This window comes from Petaurus breviceps, unplaced genomic scaffold (genome assembly GCF_028583685.1).
Source record: "Petaurus breviceps papuanus isolate PSGF00001 unplaced genomic scaffold, PetGlider_PUasm1.0 181, whole genome shotgun sequence".
NCBI lineage: Eukaryota > Metazoa > Chordata > Mammalia > Diprotodontia > Petauridae > Petaurus > Petaurus breviceps.
The window spans coordinates 3,941,387-3,949,488 of record NW_027185784.1 but is presented as its reverse complement, the minus strand read 5'-3'; the positions used below and the strand labels follow the sequence as shown (position 1 = coordinate 3,949,488).

Sequence of the window (8,102 nt, the reverse complement as noted above, 5' to 3'; positions counted from 1 at the left end):
TAGATAGATAGATAGATAGATAGATAGATAGATAGATAGATAGATAGATAGAGAGAGAGAGAGAGATTGGTAGATGATAGAGAGATAGATAGATGGATGGGTGGATGGATGGATGGATGGATGGATGGATAGATGGATAGAGAGAGAGATGATAGAGAGATAGATTATTCTCTTTGAAATGTATGGCTGCGAATCGTGGAAGAACACTAATTCCAAAGGATTAGTCTTATGCATGACATAAAGGGCAAGGAAGAGGCTTACAGAGGTTTCATGTAGACTACAGAATTCCCATTAATGACTTGTGTACAAGAAGGAATATAAGAATTGAGAGCAAGGAAATGTATTATTAGAAAAGGTGGTGAGGCAGAGTGAGAATGAGTGAGTGATAACAGATGGACAAGCTGAGTGCTGCACTAGTACCTACAGAATGTAAAAAGATAGAGGAAAACCTCCACCATGGAAAAATCTGTGGGAAAATATAGTATTCATACAGGATGAGAAGGCATAAATGGGTTGCAATCTGCACCAATGATGGGAATAACACACTGATGAGATCACAGATTCATGTCCTAGCCTCATGAAAAATGAATTTTTTCTGTCAAGAGTAAATAAAATCTTTAGAGTATCCTTCAGTTTATCAAAAACAATCATTGTCACCACTAATATGTTTAGTCACTGTTGAGGGAAGGAAGTAAACAAGAAATAGGGATTAAGGCTTCAAGTAGACACACACACACATGGGTTTGGAAATCAACTGAACCTTTTAGCTTCCCAAGTGGTTCATGGACCAAAAAGATTTAAGAACTACCAGGTTATTATAGGGGGCAGCTAGCTGGCACAGTGGTACAGTGGCAGGTCTAAGATCAGGAAGACTCATCTTTCTGAGTTCCAATCTACCCTCAGATATTTACTAGCTGTGTGACCCTAAGGCAAGTCACTCAACCCTGTTTGCCTCAGTTTCCTCATCTGTAAAATAAACTGGAGAAATAAATGGCAAACCACTCCAGCATCTTTGCCAAGAAAATTCCAAGTAGGGTCCCAAAGAGTCAGACATGACTGAAATGCCTCAATGAGACTATTATAGATATACTTCATTTTATACTTGGAGGGAAATATAAGTAAAAAATGATAGAGGCCTTAAAGTCAACTTATTTTTAAGGGAATCTTTTAATAAGTCAGAATATCAGAGATTTACAATACAAATACAGAGAATTCACAGAATACAGCAGGAAGACCAGTGGATTTGGAATCAGGGAAGATATGGGTACAAATCACTCCTTTGTCACCTTTCTAAGCTTAGTTTCCTCATTTATAAAATTGATATTGTCCATGGTTGTTAGGAGAATCAAATCAGATGATGTATTAATCTACCTTGCAAACATTAAAGTGCTATATATAAATATAAATTAATATATGTTTATCATATACTGTTTACATTTGAATATTAGATATTATTATTATTACATTTCTGAAAAAGCATCACTGTAGCTATGGGTCAGGATGTTACTGAGAGCATTTTAGAATAGACCACACAATCAATCAGTGAGTGGTGGAATGAGAAAGAAGAAAGGATAGTAAAGCAAAAGGAAGGGAGGGAAGAAAGAATGAAAGAAATTTTGAGTGGTAGTTAACCTCAAATAATAGTTATTATAATCATATGAAAAAGATGAGAAAGTTTCTTCTGATTCCTGAAGCTACATATTATTAAAAGAGGTTTTTTACAAATGTTCAAGTGATCAATGATGGGTGGGTAGCAAACTGGTACATGAGCAACTGTAACAGAAGAGAATGTATTTAGAAAGAAAATGATCATGGTTAATGCTGTGTAGGTGAAATTATAGTGGCATTTGTATATTTTAGTCTCATTTTCACTATTCTTTAATTTCCTTTTCACCTTCTATCTATATTTCCCCATCTTCTGTAACCCTTTATTGATAAGAATACTGATTTTACCTTTACCAAACTTAAGTGTGAATTTTCACAAATACTTTATTTTGCTTAAAACTATAGATGAGACAGGGACATCTAGGTGGTTCAGTGGATAGTGTGTCAGTCCTGGAATCAGGAACACTGATCTTCATGAGTTCAAATCTGGCCGCAGACACTTCCTAGCTTTGTGATCCTGGGCAAAGTCACTTAACCCTGTTTACCTCAGTTTCCTCAACTGTAAAAAGATCTAGAGAAGGAAATGACAAAGCACTCTAGTATCTTTGCCAATAAAACCCTAAATGAGGTCATGAAGTCAGACACGACTGAAAAACAACTATCAGCGATTTAGCACTAGAAAAAACCTTAAAGCTAATTCAATCCAACCCCCTAATTTTACAGATGAGTAAATTGAGGGCTAAGTTAGGGGTGGCTAGGTGGCACAGTTGAATAGAGTTCTGGCCCGGGAGTTAGGAGGACCTGAGTTCAAATACGGCCTCAGACACTTAACACAAAAACTAGCATTGTGACCTTGGGCAAGTCACTTAACCCCAATTGCCCTATCTTCCCCCCTCCAAAAAAAACAAAAGCAAAAAAATTTGAGGGCTGAGTTAAATAACTTCTTAAAGATCTAAATCAGTAGTAAATAGTGAAGCCAGGATTTAAATAGATTCTCTTTATAACACATTTCACCTTTTTCTAAAAATGACTTCAATGTTAGACTGTGTGTGATGTTAAGTTTAATAGCAAGTTAAGGATGCAAGTTTAATATCAATTTTGGGGAAAAAATGACCTTTCCATATTAAGTGGCAGGAATTTTCTAAAGGAAGAAATACCATATTCATTTCTTATGACTATAAGAAACGATGTTATACTTTCTAGAGCGGAGAAATGGAGAAAATTCTCCCTTTTCTACTTTCATATAGTGGAAGTCTAGCATGGTGTTTAGGAAACTGGCTTCCAAGACAGAAAGACACAAACTATAACCCTAGACAAATTAATTAACTTCTCAGTGTCTAGGTAACTCCCTAAGACTGCAAGTATAGAGAAAGTGCTGTCTTGCATTAGTGGAAGTTCCTTACTAGGAACTTCTTATATCAAAGAACTTGCAGATGTAGTCCCAATGCAGCTCCTACTCCAGAGGACTACAGGAAGAATTCATAAATCAAGAGGTGTCACCACTCAATAGGCTTTCAATAGTCTGACCTCTGGCCATTGGGTCAAAGAATAAAACTGAATATTTCATAGCATTTATTTTTAATGATTTAATACAGACATAATACATATTGCTAAATTTGATCAACAAAATAGGACTTGACTGCTTTTCTCCAAGAAACTGTTTACTCATTTCAATATTTTAACTGCATATCCATTTAAGCAACTGCATTTCTACCTGCCTACATTCCTTATTAGTGTCCACTTAAGATCACAGTCTTTCATTTTCTGCTTTTCATCATGTGATATGGCTCTTTGCTGTTATGAATTCTTACCTATGATTGAAAAGTAGCTACATACATGAGTATCACTAATCTATACTAAGACTTAGTAAATATAAGATTCTGTGTGTATATATGCATATGTGCATTACAGAGGTGTGTATAGGTATACATATATACATATATATGTGTGTATACACATGCACATACATATGTATGCTACTTTTCCTTTCCCAAACTCAAAAGTAAATTTTCATGTATTATGGTTTTCACTTTTTTTTATTTGTTCAGAGCATAGACCCTGGCAAGAACCAAAGCAGGTGGTGTGATAGAAAGCCAGCCTCAAAGCCAGGAACACCTAGGTCTAAGTGCTGCTTCTCACTAGCCATATAACCATAGGGAAGTCACTAACACTCCAAGAGCAGATATATCAGCTGTGTATCTGCATTGCTGAAGGAAGTTTCCCTATCAGAAGTTCCCTACACCTATAAAGTCAGGTCTGGGAAAAAAAGGTTTCATATTTCTTTTGTCATATACACATTTAGTTTGTATAACTTATTAAGGCAATTTGTAAAGAGCATTAGTATTCATCGTGATAGGTGTTATGTAAATGTTAGATCAATGTCATTATTATTGAATTAATCCCGAGGTTAAAATGCTTACTTACATAACAGATTATTGCACCTACAAATGAGCAGTCTATCTGATCAATTCTAATACTAATTTCATGAGACATTCAGGAGTGGGTGGGATGGCAGTAGCTACTAAATCACCTCTAATTCTTTGAGACAACAAAAGCACCCAAAGGAAATACCACTGAAGTTTCGGCTTTTAACAGCATGAAGGTAATAACATGATGTAACAAAAAGGAAGGGAATTGTTCCTTAGCCTTTTGTCATTTCAATAGGGCTTATATTGCATCTGTTTATTTGGATGTTGGCTAAAACACTGTCATTTTGTATGTTATGGGCATACCCAGAAGTGAAAGTGTATATAGATTTGCCTGCCCTTTGGGAATATCATACATACATACACACAAACATACATACATACACACATACATACATACACACAAACATACATACATACATATATGCACATGCTTTTGCCCCTACTTTGCCATCTTAGCTATAACTATATAGTTATATAAAAATTTCCCTCATCAAAATAAATTGTTGAGAATACTGATTGTTAAATTCCTTAACTCTAAATAAGTACCTCTAGATCTGCCTATTTCTTATCATTGTACCCATTTGAGTATGCATAGTTTGAGTGTGCTTAGTTTCTAGAGTTGCAAAAGGGTGGAGGGAGATGGAGAGACAGAGACAGACAGACAGACACACACACACACACACACACACACACACATAGATTCAGAGACACAGGGAGAGTTTAAGTGATAAAATCCCCACCATATTTTTCTACCATCCCATTTGGCACTTGGTGAAGAGAACTACATTATATGATCTCTTAAGTTATCTTTTACTTTTGTGATTGGCTATCAAGTAACAAAGCTTTTTTTACTTGTCTAATGAAGATATCGTTAACATAGCTTTAATTTCTTTGAATCTTTGAATAAGATTAATTTTTTTAAATCAACTCTTATAAGAAAAATTTCATAAGCCTTCATTCTAGTGGCTAACAAGCTAGAAAAGATGGATTTAAATACAAATAAGACAGCACACAAACTATTACCTATATATTATAGTTTCTAGGTTAAAGCTAAATTGATAGTAACAATAACTGACATTTTATAGGGTGTTTTATTTAAGGATAGAAAAACATGATTACAAACATTTTCTCATTTAATCCTCACAAGTACCCTGTGAAATAGGAGCCATTATTATTCCTATGTTTGCAATTGAGGAAACTGAGGCTTAGCATGGTAGGTGGCACAGTGCATAGATAGAGTGCTGAATCTAGCCAGAAAAAAAACCTTAGTTCAAATCCAACCTGTTACTAGTTGTATGACCCTGAGCAAGTCACTTAACTTCTCTGTCTGCCTCATTTTACTCATAGGGAAAATGGAGATAATAATAGTACTACCTGGGGCAGCCAGGTGGCTCAGCAAGTAAGAGTACCGGCTCCAGTGTCGGGATGACCTGGATCAAATCCGGGCTCAGATACTCAGCACCACACCCAGAAATAACTGACCATGTAACCTTGAGCAAGTTACTTAACCCCGATTGCTTTTAAAAAAATAGCACTACCTCACAGGATTATTGTAAAGATAAAATGAAATTATATTTGCAAATCACTTTGCAAACCTTAAAACCATATATAAATGCTAGCTATCATTAGACAGGGCAAGTGCCTTGTCTAAAAGCACATAATTAGTAAGTGTCAGAGTTAGAATTTGAACCCAGCCATCTTCTGATTTCAGGTTCAGATCCAGGGTTTTTTTTTCCATTATGCCTTTCTGCATTAACAGCTAATAGCTAACAAACTAAAGCTACCTTACTTCTCACCAATTTTTATTATCACTTAGTAATTTAGCTTATAATTAGCTATTGAGTTGGATAGGGTTATGCTTTGGAATCAACCTTTCTTCCCACTACTTTTTTATTTTTTTCTATTTTTTTGGATTTTTTTTTTGGTCTTGAATTAAATTTCCCAAAGAACAAAATGGTTTTAGGTGTTCTTTATACCAGAGTTGTTTCTATGTGTCAATAGCATATCATCACTTCAATTTTGACAATACTTACCACAATCTCTTCAGCCTACTGATACACACATGGACAATAAGCATGTACTTTCCATTAGTCTGTCATCCCTATAATTTTTAAAAGAGCTTATTACAAGTTCCATCCATTTTGGTGGGCATGAGATCTTTGTGTTTTTAGTGGGGAAGAATATCACAACACACAGTGAAGCAACATCTTTTGTTAGGATCATATAAGAAGTTCTTAGCCCAAATGGGTATAGGATCCAAGAAATGTTGAATGTCAATTTCCATCTAATTACTAAAAATTGCAAGTTAATCATCATGATGACTGTAAGCATAGTAGTTAGTTAAATAAAGCCAAGGTGTTTGTTTAACCAAGAAAACAAATGATTTAAGGGGAGAGACTTAGTTCTTTGTATTCATGGTCTTTGGTTCATGTGAAAATATCAACAAGTTTTAGTGAATTGTAAATTCACTAATATGAGTCAATAGTATGACATGTGAATCAAAAAAATTATTGTGACATTTACAATGATAGAAACATAGTATCCACAACCTAGGAGTGATAATTCCACTGTATTCTCCCTGCTCAGACCACATCTGGAATGCTAAATTCAGATCAATGCTCAAAATTTTAAGAAGGAGATTATTAACAAGTAGAGAAACAACAGGGCATGGTGGGTAGACAGCCATCCCCAGAACAAGGACAACATAGATTCAGTCCCCTCCTCTGCCATGTATACTTACTCTGTGATCCTGGGCAACTCAGTCTCTCAGTGCTCTGGGAAAATTCTCTAAGACTGTAAATTACAGATAAGCTAACTTGCATTGGAAAAGGGAATCTCTCACTAGTGAATCTCCTATACCATATCCAGTCCCTATTCTACTCTCTATTAAGAAGTAGCCTAGAGCTGGTGTCCCCAAGTAGTGTTAGAAGTAGAAACCATGCCACATAAGAATCTATTAAAGGAACTGACGTCATTTATCCCAGAGAAGAGAAGACTTAGGAGAAACACTATAGTTACCTTTCAGTAACTCAAAGATTCTCATGTGGAAGAGGAAACAGACTTGTTTCTTTAGGGGTACACTGCAAAGTGCAAACTAGGAGTAATAAATAAAAGTTACAGAGAAACTGATTTAGGACATATACACAAACACACTCATACTTGTAAACGTGTATATATAGAAATATTTTCTTATAATTATAACTGCCCAAAAGTTGAACAGATTTCTTTACAACTCTGAGACAGTATAATTTTATGAAATCCATCACAAATGATTACCAGTTCTACCTATATTTTCCTACAGAATCTGTACACTTTCTGTGCCAGTCAAGAGCATATTCACCTGTATTCTGAGGAAATTGGGACCTCCTCATACTCCCAGATAGGATGCATCTTAGTGCCATACAGATTTGATGCAAAATAGTGTGAATCCTACCTAAGCATCACCATAACTATTTTTTTAAGATGTCATAAATTTATAGAAGCTATTTTGAAATAGTCACACATAGTATTGGAAATAAAAATATTAGGTAGCAAGACATTGGGAAGAGAAATAAATATGTGGATGCCATCTACATAAAGATGATAACTAAAGCCATTGGAATGGATAAGATCAACAGGTATGAAAATGGAGAAGATATATCTATAGGAAGTAGCTATGTTGACCAGACAGGAAAAGACCAGAGCCAGTAAAAATGTCAGAAGAGGAATGGCAAAAGGCGGGCGGAGCACGAGAGTTTAGTGTCAGAAGCCAGAAAAGAGACGATAGGGTGTCAAGAAGGAAGAGGTGATCCACAGTATCCAACGGCACAAAAAGGATAAGGAAAGAACTTCACTGAATTTGGCAAAAGAGGTTATTAGAGACCCCAGAGAGTGCTATCCTACCTCTAGTTCTTCTATGAGATTTGCATCCAGAATTCGATAATTGGTATTTATGGTGATGGGGAAAGAATCCAAATAACAAGAGGTGGTGAAGAAGTAGGGGCAATGACAATAGATAGATAGATAGATAGATAGATAGATAGATAGATAGATAGATAGATAGATAGATAGATAGATAGATAGATAGAT

General features: G+C 35.4%; 1 protein-coding gene across 3 annotated transcripts in view; it reads left to right on the top strand.

Annotated features, from left to right (window-relative positions):
- Positions 1-8,102, top strand: part of CADPS2 (calcium dependent secretion activator 2) — a 729,035-nt gene that overhangs the window by 623,748 nt on the left and 97,185 nt on the right. The window lies entirely within an intron of this gene.